This window comes from Carcharodon carcharias, chromosome 6 (genome assembly GCF_017639515.1).
Source record: "Carcharodon carcharias isolate sCarCar2 chromosome 6, sCarCar2.pri, whole genome shotgun sequence".
NCBI lineage: Eukaryota > Metazoa > Chordata > Chondrichthyes > Lamniformes > Lamnidae > Carcharodon > Carcharodon carcharias.
In genome coordinates this window covers 186,440,306-186,453,214 of record NC_054472.1, presented here as the reverse complement: position 1 = coordinate 186,453,214, position 12,909 = coordinate 186,440,306, and positions in this window count along the sequence as shown.

The window sequence follows — 12,909 nt, the reverse complement described above, 5'->3', positions numbered from 1 at the left end:
CTGGACCATGACCCCACCACTGAACATCAAGCCATTGTTTCCAGGACTGTCACTGACCTCATCTCCTCTGGGGATCTCCCTCCCACAGCTTCCAACCTGATAGTTGCCCAACCTCGGACGGCCCGCTTCTATCTCCTACCCAAAATCCACAAACAGAACTGCCCCGGTAGACCGATCGTCTCAGCTTGCTCCTGCCCCACAGAACTCATTTCTCGTTATCTTGACTCCCTTCTCTCTCCCCTTGTCCAGTCCCTTCCCACCTACATCCGTGATTCCTCTGACACCTTACGTCACATCAACAATTTCCAGTTCCCTGGCCCCTACCGCTTCCTCTTCACCATGGACGTCCAATCCCTCTACACCTCCATCCCCCACCAGGATGGTCTGAGGGCCCTTAGCTTCTTCCTCGAACAGAGGCCCGAACAATCCCCATCCACCACTACTCTCCTCCGTCTGGCTGAACTTGTTCTCACGCTGAACAATTTCTCCTTCAACTCCTCTCACTTCCTCCAAATAAAAGGTGTGGCTATGGGTACCCGCATGGGCCCCAGCTATGCCTGTCTCTTTATGGGGTATGTGGAACATTCCTTGTTGCAGTCCTACTCCGGCCCCCTTCCACAACTCTTTCTCCGGTACATCGATGATTATTTCGGTGCTGCTTCATGCTCTCGTCAGGACTTGGAAAAATTTATTAATTTTGCTTCCAATCTCCACCCCTCCATCATTTTCACGTGGTCCATCTCTGACACTTCCCTTCCCTTCCTTGACCTCTCTGTCTCAATCTCTGGTGATAGACTGTCCACCAATATCCATTACAAACCCACCGACACCCACAGCTATCTCGACTACAGCTCCTCACACCCCACTTCCTGTAAGGACTCCATCCCATTCTCTCAGTTCCTTCGCCTCCGTCGCATCTGTTCCGATGATGCTACATTCAAAAACAGTTCCTCTGACATGTCCTCCTTCTTCCTTAACCGAGGTTTTCCACCCACGGTCGTTGACAGGGCCCTCAACCGTGTCCGGCCCATCTCCCGCGCATCCGCCCTCACTCCTTCTCCTCCCTCCCAGAAACATGATAGGGTCCCCCTTGTCCTCACTTATCACCCCACCAGCCTCCGCATTCAAAGGATCATCCTCCGCCATTTCCGCCAACTCCAGCATGATGCCACTACCAAACACATCTTCCCTTCACCCCCCTTATCGGCATTCCGTAGGGATCGCTCCCTCCGGGACACCCTGGTCCACTCCTCCATCACCCCCTACTCCTCAACCCCCTCCTATGGCACAACCCCTTGCCCACGCAAAAGATGCAACACCTGCCCCTTCACTTCCTCTCTCCTCACCGTCCAAGGACCCAAACACTCCTTTCAAGTGAAGCAGCATTTCACTTGCATTTCCCCCAACTTAGTCTACTGCATTCGTTGCTCCCAATGTGGTCTCCTCTACATTGGAGAGACCAAACGTAAACTGGGCGACCGCTTTGCAGAACACCTGCGGTCTGTCCGCAAGAATGACCCAAACCTCCCTGTCGCTTGCCATTTTAACACTCCACCCTGCTCTCTTGCCCACATGTCTGTCCTTGGCTTGCTGCATTGTTCCAGTGAAGCCCAACGCAAACTGGAGGAACAACACCTCATCTTCCGACTAGGGACTTTACAGCCTTCCGGACTGAATATTGAATTCAACAACTTTAGGTCGTGAGTCCCCTCCCCCATCCCCACCCCCTTTCTGTTTCCCCCTTCTCTTTTTTTTTTTCTTCCCAATAAATTATAAAGATTTTCCTTTTCCCACCTATTTCCATTATATAAAATAAAAAAAAAAACCACTAGAGCTATACCTTGAGTGCCCTACCATCCATTCTTAATTAGCACATTCGTTTAGATAATATCACCAACTTTATCTTTAACACCTATGTGTTCTATTGTACTATTGTTGTTGACATCTTTTGATGATCTGCTTCTATCACTGCTTGTTTGTCGCTACAACCACACCAACCCCCTCCACCTCTCTGTCTCTCTATCTCTCCGCCCCCCACACACACACCTTAAACCAGCTTATATTTCAGCTCTTTCCTGGACTCGAACTCAAGTTCTGTCGAAGGGTCATGAGGACTCGAAACGTCAACTCTTTTCTTCTCCGCCGATGCTGCCAGACCTGCTGAGTTTTTCCAGGTAATTCTGTTTTTGTATAGCAGAGTACATGAGTGGCCACCATCTTTATAGGGGGCAATGTACAGCCAAGCGCATGCACAGCCACCATCTTTATAGGGGGCAATGTGCAGCCAGGTGCATGAGCGGCCACCATCTTGATAGGGGGCAATGTGCAGCCAAGTGCATGCATGGCCACCATCTTTATAGGGGGCAATGTACAGCCAGGTGCATGAGCGGCCACCATCTTGATAGGGGGCAATGTGCAGCCAAGTGCATGCATGGCCACCATCTTTATAGGGGGCAATGTGCAGCAGAGTACATGAGTGATCATCGCTGTCCCTGGCAGCAGGAAGAGAAAATGTTGTGAATTTCTATCCTGGACTGACTGTGACGGATTTTGGAAATTCCTTTCTCCAGGGTTAGAAGGGAAGGATTTGCAGACGGGGAAAATAAAATCTTTTCCTTGTGGGTTATCTTACTGCAGTCACGTTAGTCAGTATTGCTAATCTCTGTCTCACTATCCTAGTAAATGTGAGTGGATTATAGGTGGTTGTAAGTGTTGGACCCAAGTTGCCTTTCTTCATCCTTCTCCCTTCTGCCACTCTGAGTTACACAGGATGCAGGCTCCGGCAGTGACATCTTTGGATTACTGCGAATGCTCAGCTGGGTTCCAAGTGCCATCTTGCATGGCCATATTGCATTAGCAGGAGACACAGAGAAAAGATCCAGTAACACCGCTATTAAAGGACAGCAGGGAAGTTTTCCCTGGTGTCCTGGTCCATATTTATCCCTCAACCAACATCGCAAACGGATTGTCTAGTTATTATCACACTGCTAACTTGTGGGAGCTTGCTGTGCCTTTCCCACGTTACAACAGTGACTACACTTCAGAACTTCTTCACTGGCTGCGAAGTACTTTGGGACGACCTAAGGCCATGAAAGGCGGTGGAGAAATGCAAGCTTTCACCACTTTACCTTAAATCCGTGCCCTCTGGTGACTGGCCCTCCTTCAGAAGTGTTCTGTTAAGTTTGTTACTCCTTTCAGCCCTTTGATTCGGAATTTATGGAATACAGAAGTATCACATTCCTGGAAAGTTCAGACAGAACACGTGGGACATTCCAAGCTACAGGCAGTATCCAGAATCATTATCAATGACTGCCCTCTGGTGGAATTTCCATGCTTTGCATCATTTCGCGTGAATGTGAAAGTGAGACATCAATACTTCATAGAACCTAGAGCACAGAAACTGGCCCAACAAGTCTGCGCCAGAACTAATGCCCCGCGTGTGCCTCCCGCCACCTTACTTCATCTCCCCTCCATCGATATATCCTTCTGATCCTTTCCCTCTGAACCGCGATAACAGGCTCAGTGTTTATCATCGCAGGAGTACTGAGCAGAGAAGGTTAAGAGGTGACTGAATCGAGGTTTTCAAAATGATGAGGGGTTTTGATAGAATAGAGGGAGATAAAGAGAGAGAGAGAGAGAGAGAGAGAGAGAAAGAAACTATTTCCTAAATAACCAGATTTAAAATCATTGGCAAAAGACCTGGAGGGGAACCTGAGGAGAAATTTATCATTCGGAGAGTTGTGGAAATCTGGAATGCTCGACCTGGACAGGTGATGGAAGCCAGTTCTGTAATTAATTTTAAAAGGGAGTTGCGTGGCTGTTCGAGAATGAGGAGCTTGGAGGGGTCCTGGACATACAGTCAGGATGCGGGACTGACGACAAAACCTCTCTCAAAGAACCAGCACAAGCACCGATGGGCTGAATGGCAACCTCCAGTGCTGTAAATTCTTACGCCCGCGTCACAAGCAGGCACCTGAAAATTCGGGCTGGTAGAAATGCTGTCCACGGGTTTTTAACTTTTAATTTTAATTCATCACGGAAACCTCATCCCCCCCACCCACCCCCTACCCCACCCCCACCCCCCGCCCTTGGAGGAGGTTTGATGAGAAATGGTGAAGGCCGATTCCAGGTCGGACGAGGGGACGAAAAATCGGAGGAAATCGCGCTGCTGGACTTACTTGCCCCCCGAATTGTCGGCGGGCGCGCTTCCGGCTCTTGCAAGCGCAATATCGCGCGAGTGCGTGACGACATCGGGACGCTCGCCCGGCGCTTCCTGGCGCTATTTTACGCCCGATTGGGAGGGGGTGAGATCCAGCCCTACGATTCCGTAAAGCACAGAATCAGGTCACAAGCACCGGATATTCTACTCCCCTTCCTGTTGTTAAGGAAGACTTAAAAGGGGCCCAGTTTTAACTCGTCCCCGCAAAGCCCCATTCTCTGAGGGTTAAAAGCGGCGTCAGTCCTGACTGCCACTTCTGGTGAGCGGCCGCAGTGAACCCCCCAACCTTAAACCCATTCCAATCTTTCCTGCGGCCTAAGTCGAAGCAGCAGGAAAGGGTTAAAAAGAAAACCCAGTGGCGTTATCGCTGGCCGGTTTTCTGTTCTATTGTCCGTTGATGAGGGATGAAAGGCTGAATGAAACCTGCTGGGCACCCCCCCCCCACCCTCAAAACTGCCTGAAATTTTACACAGGGCGGGCGAGGCCTTGGGCCCAGTTGAGGCCCTTAAGCGTCTTCCCGCCCAACCTCAATTTTGAGGCTGGCAGAAGGAGTTCAGGGGCAGGGTGGGACCCTGGCAGGTCATCCCGCTCGGGCCTCAGGCGGGAGTCCGAGTCGCTCATCATTGGTTGCTCAGCCTCCCCACCCCTTTCCCCACCTTCTCTAAGCCTAACCTCCTCCCCCTGCCGTGAAGCCCTCTCCCCCAACACCCACCCCCCCCACCCCCCCTCCCCCACCCCCGTCCAAGACTTACCTGGACCTGGACTCCAGGCATAGTGTACAAGAGCAGGCAGGTTATGCTGAATTCATATAAGACACTGCTTAGACCTCAGCTGAAATATTGTGTATAGTTCTGGGTGCCCACATTACAGGAGGGATGTGAACACATTAGAGAGAGTGCAGAAGAGGTTTATAACAATGGTTCCAGGGATGAGAAACTTTATCTATGAGGATAGGTTGGAGAAGTTGGGACTGTTCTCCTTGGAGAGAAGGAGACTAAGAGGAGATTTGATAGAGATGTTCAAAATCACCAGGGGGCTGGACAGAGTAGATAGGGAGAAGCTGTTCCTGCTCGTAAAAGGATCAAGAACGAGAGGGCACAGATTTAAAGTGATTTGCAAAAGAAGCAAATGTGAGGTGAGAAAAAACGTTTTCACACACGAGTGGCTCGGGTCTGGAATGCACTGTCTGGAAGTGTGGTGGAGGCAGGTTCAATCGTAGCATTCAAGAGGGCACCAGATGATTATTTGACTAGAAATAATGTGCAGGGGTATGGGGAAAAGGCAGGGCAATGGCACGAGGTCATAATGCTCATTTGGAGAGTCCGTGCAGACATGATGGGCCAAATGACTGTTAAGATTCTGTGATTTAGAATCTGGGAACTGCACATATTCCCAGCCCTGGCCACTGCTGACACTGGCATTGCTGGGACTACAGAGTCACTGGCCAATCAGATTGCCCACATCTCTCTGAGGCGGGACTTCCACCCGAATGAGGGGCAGAAGTCTAATCCCTCACCTAGTAATGCTCCTCGGAGAGTTAAATGGTTGCAGGGCTGTTGTGATCAGCGGGGATGTGTTCCCGCTGATCTTTGGGTAGTGGGATGGGAAGCCCCACTATCTGAGAAATCCTGACCCTTATTTTCCATGAAATTCATGCTCGCAATATGGTTGAGGCCTCTCACCTTCACTTCATGATCCGTACGAACATACAAACGTACGAACTGGGAGCAGGAACGGGCCACTCTGCCCCTCGAGCCTGCTCTGCCATTTCATAAGATCATGGCTGATCTGAATGTAACCTCAACCCCACATTCCTGCCAACCCCCGATAACCTTTCACCCCCTCGTTAATCAAGAATCTATCTAGCACTGCCTTAAAAATGTTTAAAGACTCTGCTTCCACCACCTTTTGAGGAAGAGAGTTCCAAAGACTCACGACCCTCTGAGACAAAAGTTTTCTCCTCATCTCTGACTTGAATGGACGACTCCTTATTTTTAAACAGTGGCGCCTAGTTCTAGATTCTCCCACAAGAGGAAACATCCGCTCCACATCTACCCTGTCAAGACCCTTCAGGATCTTATATGTTTCAATCACGTTGCCTCTTACTCTTCTAAACTCCAGCAGGTTGGTTCCTAGCCTGTCCAGCCTTTCCTCATAAGACAACCCACCCATTCCTAATATTAGTCTAGTAAACATCCTCTGAACTGCCCCCAATGCATTTACATCCTTCCTTAAATCAGGAGACCAATACGGTACACAATACTCCAGATGTGGTCTCACCCATGCCCTGTATAACTGAAGCATAACCTCCCTACTTTTGTAATCAACTCCCCTCACAATAAATGATAACATTCTATTAGCTTTCCTAATTACCTGCTGTACCTGCACACTAACCTTTTGTGATTCATACACTAGGAGACCCAGATCCCTCTGAATCTCAGAGCTCTGCAATCTCTCACCATTTAGATAATAAGCTTCTTTTTTAATTTTCCAGCCAAAATGGACAATTTCACATTTTCCCACATTATACTCCATTTGCCAGATCTTTGCCCACTCACTTCACCTATCTATGTCACTTTGTAGTCTCCTTATGTCCTCTTCATATCTTACTTCCCTAGCTACCTTTGTGTCGTCAGCAAACTTACCAACCATACCTTTGGTCCCTTCTTTCAGGTCATTTAAATGAATTGTAAAAAGCTGAGGCCCCAGCACTGATCCCTGTGGCACACCATTCATTATATCTTGCCAACCAGAAAAATACCCTTTCATGCCTACCGTCTGTATCTGTTAGCCAGCCAATCTTCTGTCCATGCCAACATGTTAACCCCTACACCATGAGCTTTTATTTTTTTGCAATAACCTTTGATGTGGCACCTTATCAAATGCCTTCTGGAAATCTAAGTACAGCACATCCACCGGTTCCTCTTGGTGGTTCCTCTTTATCCCAGTACACGTTCCTTCTTCAAAGAACGCCAACAAATTGGTTGAACGTGATTTCCTCTACACAAAACCATGTTGACCCTGCCTGATTACCTTGAATTTCTCCAAGTGTCCTGCTGTAAAGTCTTTAATAATAGCTTCCAACATTTCCTCTATGACAGATGTTAGGCTAACTGGTCTGCCATTTCCTTTTTTTCTGTCTCTCCCCCTTTCTGAATAAAGGAATTACATTTGCTGATTTCCATTCTAATGGAGCTTTTCCCAAACCTAATGAATTTTGGAAAATTAAAACTAATGCATCAACTATCTCACTAGCCACTTCTTTTCAGACTCTAGGGTAAAGTCCATCGGGACCTGAGGATTTGTCAGCCGGTAGCTCCAACAATTTACTCAGTACCTCTTCCCTGCTGATTGTAATTTTCCCAAGTTGCTCCCACCTTCCGATTTCCTGATTTACAGCTATTTCCGGGATGTTACTTGTATTCTCTATAGTTAAAACCGATGAAAATTACCTCTTCAATTCATCTGCCATCTCCTTATTTTCCAGACTCACTTTCTATAGGACCAATGCTCACTTTGTTAACTCTTTTCTATTTTAAATGTCTATAGAAATTCATACTATCTGTCTTTATATTCCTAGCTAGCTTTCTCTCATATTCTAATTTTTATTTCCTTATCAATCTTTTAGTCATTCTTTACTGTTTTTTATATTCTGTCCAATCTTCTGACCTGACAGCTATCTTTGTGCAATCATAGGCTTTTCCTTTAAGTCTGATATTGTCCTTAACTTTTTCAGTTAACCACAGATGATGGGTTCTCCCCTTGGAATTGTTCTTTCTGTGTATCTATTCTGTGTATTCTATCCCCTTAATTGTTTACCACTGCACCTCTATGGACCTATCCCTTAACCTAATTTGCTAGTTCACTTTAGCTAGCTCTGTTTTCATTCCCTTATATTTGCCCGTATTTAAGTTTAAAATACTTGTCTTAGACCCACTCTTCTCTCCCTCATACTGATTGTAAACCTCAATCATATTATGATTACTGCTAACTCATGGGTCCTTCACTATGAGGCCATTAATTAACCCTATCTCGTTGCTCAATACCAGGTCTGATATAGCCTGCCTCTCTGGTTGGCTCCAGAATGTACTATTCTAAGAAACTATCCTGAATGTATTCTATGAACTCTTCAACTAGGCTACCTTTGCCCATCCAATTTTTCCAATCTATATGTAGATTAAAAGACACCATGACTACTGCCGTGCCTTTCTGACAAGCTTCCATTATTTCCTCCATTATACCCTGTCCTACCATGTGATTACTGTTAGGCAACCTGTACCTCTTTGCCTTAGTCATTTTTCATCTCTACCCAAAGCGCTTCTACATCCTGGTTTTCTAAATGCATGTCATTCCTCTCTATTGTGCTAATACCATCATTAATTAACAGCGCCACAGAGCCTTTTCCTAACTTCCTGGCCTCCCTAAATGTCACATATCCTTTAATAATCAGGTCCTAATCTATATCATCCTGCAGTCATCAGATCCTACTTTTTTTTCCTATTTGTGCCATCAGTTCATCTGTTTTGTTTCAAATGCTGCGCGCATTCAGATACAGAGCCTTTAATTTTGGTCATTTTATTGTTTTTGTAACTTCTAGCCGTATCTGCTGATTTACCCTTAGATTTGTACTCTCTGTCCTTTCACGTCATGGTCTGTTTATCATTTCCCACATTCATACCTTTCTCTCTCGCCTTGTCTCTATTCTTTGATTTAAGACATCTTCCTCATTTCGATCCCTTGCCCCGACTGTTTAGTTTGAAGTCCTCTCGACTTCCCCAGGGGTATGTTTTGCCTGAATACTAGCCCCAGCACGGTTCTGGTATAGACTGTCTCAACGGTACAGCCCCCACTTTCCCCAGTACTGGTGCCAGTGCCCCACAAACCGGAACCCCCTTCTCCCACATCAGGCTTCGAGGCAAGCGTTCCTCTCTCTAAGCTTATTTACCCCATGCCAATTTGCACATGACTCAAGTAATAATCCAGAGATTATGGCCCTTGAGGTCCTGCTTTTTAATCTATTCTTTTTAAAGCCAAAGGTGAGTAGGATGAAGTTGGAACTTTACAACGACGGAATTTCAATGCGTTACATAATGTGTGGCAGCTGGAATTCCTCCTGTTTCACGAAACACGCCCAATTTCACCTCAGGTGTCCACCACTACAAACTATTGAAATTAGGTTAAATATAGCCTTTCAATAGAATTACAACGCATTTGAGGACTAAATAGGCTATTCTGTCCAACAGGCCTATGCTCAACATGAATCTCCACCTACCTTACATTTCCCCACACTATCAGCATCTTCCTTTATTCAGGTTGAACAGTTTTCCATTCAAGAGATAAAAACAAAAATCTGCGGATGCTGGAAATCCAAAACAAAAACTGAGTTACCTAGAAAAACCCAGCAGGTCTGGCAGCATCGGCGGAGAAGAAAAGAGTTGACATTTCGAGTCCTCATGAGCCTTCAGCAGAACGTCAACTCTTCTTCTCCACCAATGCTGCCAAACCTGCTGACTTTTTCTAGGTAATTCAGTTTTCCATTCAAGTCCAGGGACCTGAGCACATAACCCAGGCCGGTTCTCCCCGTGCTGTACTGAGGGGTTGCTGTTGGAGGTGCATGCAGTCTTTTGGATGTAGTGTTAACCCGAGCCCCCATCTACCTTCTCAAGTGCATGAAGATGATCCCTTGGGCACTATTTCAAGGAAGAGCTGGGAAGGTCCCCCCCCCTCTGTGTCCTGCTCAATGTTTATCCCCCAATCAACATCACTAAACAGATAATCTGATGATTATCACAATGCTGTTTTTTTAGGAATTTTCTGTGGGCAGATTGCTATGTTTCCTACGAAACAACAGTGGCTACATTTCAAAAAGTGTCTGTGTTTATAGCTTCCCCTTAAATACATCTATACCATTTGCTTCACCACTTCCTGTGGTTACGAGTTCCACATTCACCACTCTGGGTAAAGAACTTCTTTTGAAGACAATTCAAACATTTTTTGGAGAAGATGCACATAAAATTAGATTCAAGTTTTGGAAACCATTCCCCAGTTGTTTTTTTTTTTAAATGAATTATGACATTTTCATATGGTCTGTCCCTCTATGTAAAGGCGCTGGTTATGTATTGGATGGTGCAAGTGTTATAGATGCAGACATAGGATTGTTAACATCAAAACCTTTAGCATAAATACCCAGACCATGGTCGTCATAAACAACATAATGACTTGCATTTATATAACACTGTTCATAATCTCAGGACACCTCAGAGCAATTTATAGCCAAATTTTGAATTGTTGTAATGTAGGAAACATGGGAGCCAATTTGTGCACAGCAAGCTCCCACATAATCTGTTTTTTAGTGATGTTACTTGAGTCTAAGTATGGGCTCAGTACTACACCAGGGAGAACTCACCCGCTCTTCTTCAAAAGAGTGCCCATGGGATGTTATACTACCGACACAGAGGGCAGGCGGTGCCCTGGTTTGACATCTCATCAGAAAGATGGCACCTCCGACAGTGCAGCACTCTCTCATTACTGCTTTGGAGCATCAGCCTTGGGTTTTGTACTCAAGGCCCTGGACTGGAACTTCAACACACAACGTTCTGACTCAGAGACAGGAACACTCCCCATTGAGTCACGGCTGACACTAAGTTTGATTTAACCGCTTTGCTTGTGTAACAAGTTTACTTTTATTTATGAAGCCAAGCATCAGGAGAAGCTGCTGGTGAAGATGGTGCTATGGTGATAATGTCACTGGACTCGTAATCCAGAGGCGCTGGGGAGAGGGGCTCACATCTCAGCACAGCAGCTGGTGGAATTTAAATTTGATTAATTCAATCTGGAATTGAAAGCTAGTCTCAGTAAGAGTGAACATGAAACTGTCATTGATTGTTGTAAAAACCCATCTGGTTCATTAATGCCCTTTAGGGAAGGAAATCTGCTGTCCTTACCCAGTCTGGCCTACGTGTGACTCCAGACCCACAGCAATGTGGTTGACTCTTAACTGCCCTCTGAAATGGCCCAGCAAACCGCTCAGTTCAAGGGTAATTAGGGCTGGGCAACAAATGCTGACACCCACATTTAATTCTCAACTTGTCCTGCAACATCCAAAGATTTGATTGCTCTGAAGAAGAGTCATTCAGACTCGAAACTTTAAGCTTGTTTTTCTCGCCACAGACGCTGTTAGACCTGCTGAGCTTTTCCGGCATTTTCTGTTTTTGATTCAAAGATATTTGCATGTTTACCCTTCATAGATAATGTTACCGTTTAGTTCTGATGCTCTCCCTGTGCTTCCTACAGCAGTGAATCATTAATCTTGCACACATTTTCCAGGAAATTAATGTAAGTGACTTCATGTCACAATTCCCTGAGGAGTTGGCATGATTCCTTCGCCTTCAATGAAACACTTTGAATGGTTAATTATAACAGCTCCGCTGCATAATGGCAGGTCTGCTAAGCAGACATACATTTAGACTGTTAAAGAATGATGCAGGTGGTTTGGCTGCTGCTTGCCTTATTGTAACCAGATTGGTTTAGTACAAAGATATTTCCCAAAGCTTGGCATGAATGATTTATCGTCAGCTTCAGCTACAGTGGTTTGACCAGAACTGTTGCCTCTGCGAATCGAGGCTCAGTATTTGCATTATCTGTCGGTGATAATATCTTTCGGGTAAGGAGTTAGACACAAGGTACCATCTGCCCACTCAGGGAGATCTAAAAGAGCGCATGTCTGCTGGTTGGGAGGGAGGAGAGCTTTCCCTGGTATCCTGGTTAATACTTATCTCTTGATCAACACCACTGAAAAAAAGATGATCTGCTCTTTATCAGTGGGAGATGGTGGTGTCACTAGGCTAATAACCCAGAGGCCCAGACTAATGCTCTGGGGACACAGGTTCAAATCCCACCTGCCGACTAGATTTAAATTCAATTAGCAATCTGGAATTGAAAAGCTAGTCTCAGTGATGGTGACCGTGATATTGTGAAAACCCATCTGGTTCATCAATGTCCCTTTAGGAAGGGAAATTTGCCGTCTTTACCTGATCTGACCTCGAGCATAAACTAATTGAATGACAAGTGGGCCCGTGGAGCTGAATGGTATCAAATTCTTAACGGCCTTGACGGCAGAGGTCCTGCGGGATCTCAGGCTGGACGGTCTCAGGATAAGAGGTCGGCCATTTTGGACTGAGATGAGAAGAAATTTCTTCACTCAGGGGGCTGCGAATCTTCGGAATTCTGTTCCCCGGAGAGCTGCGGATGCTCGGTCACGGAATATATTCAAGACCGAAACTGATGAGAGTTTCGGGACACTAGGCAAATGTGCGCTTTCAGTCAAAATTCGGCCATGAGCTTTGGAGCAGGCTCGAGGGCCTGTACAACCTGCACTCCTGCTCCTATTTCTCATCTTCCTATGTCCTGTGTTGCTTTGGGGACATTTGAATCACTAAAACCTCCTCATTTATCTTTTGGCAATTACAAATGTTTCTTCCTTTTATCATCAAAGAGACATCCCGCTTGGACCTTTGAAGCTTGACGGCTGGATTTAGTGTCTTGCTCTCCCAAGGTGCAGATCACTCAGGTAGGGCCGCACATGTCACCGGGAGGATTTGGTTTTGCTGAGATCTACCTGAATAAAAATGAGGTGAATTTTTGCATAAATAGGTGAAGGTTTACCCACCCTTTCCTTTCCCTGTTTGAAC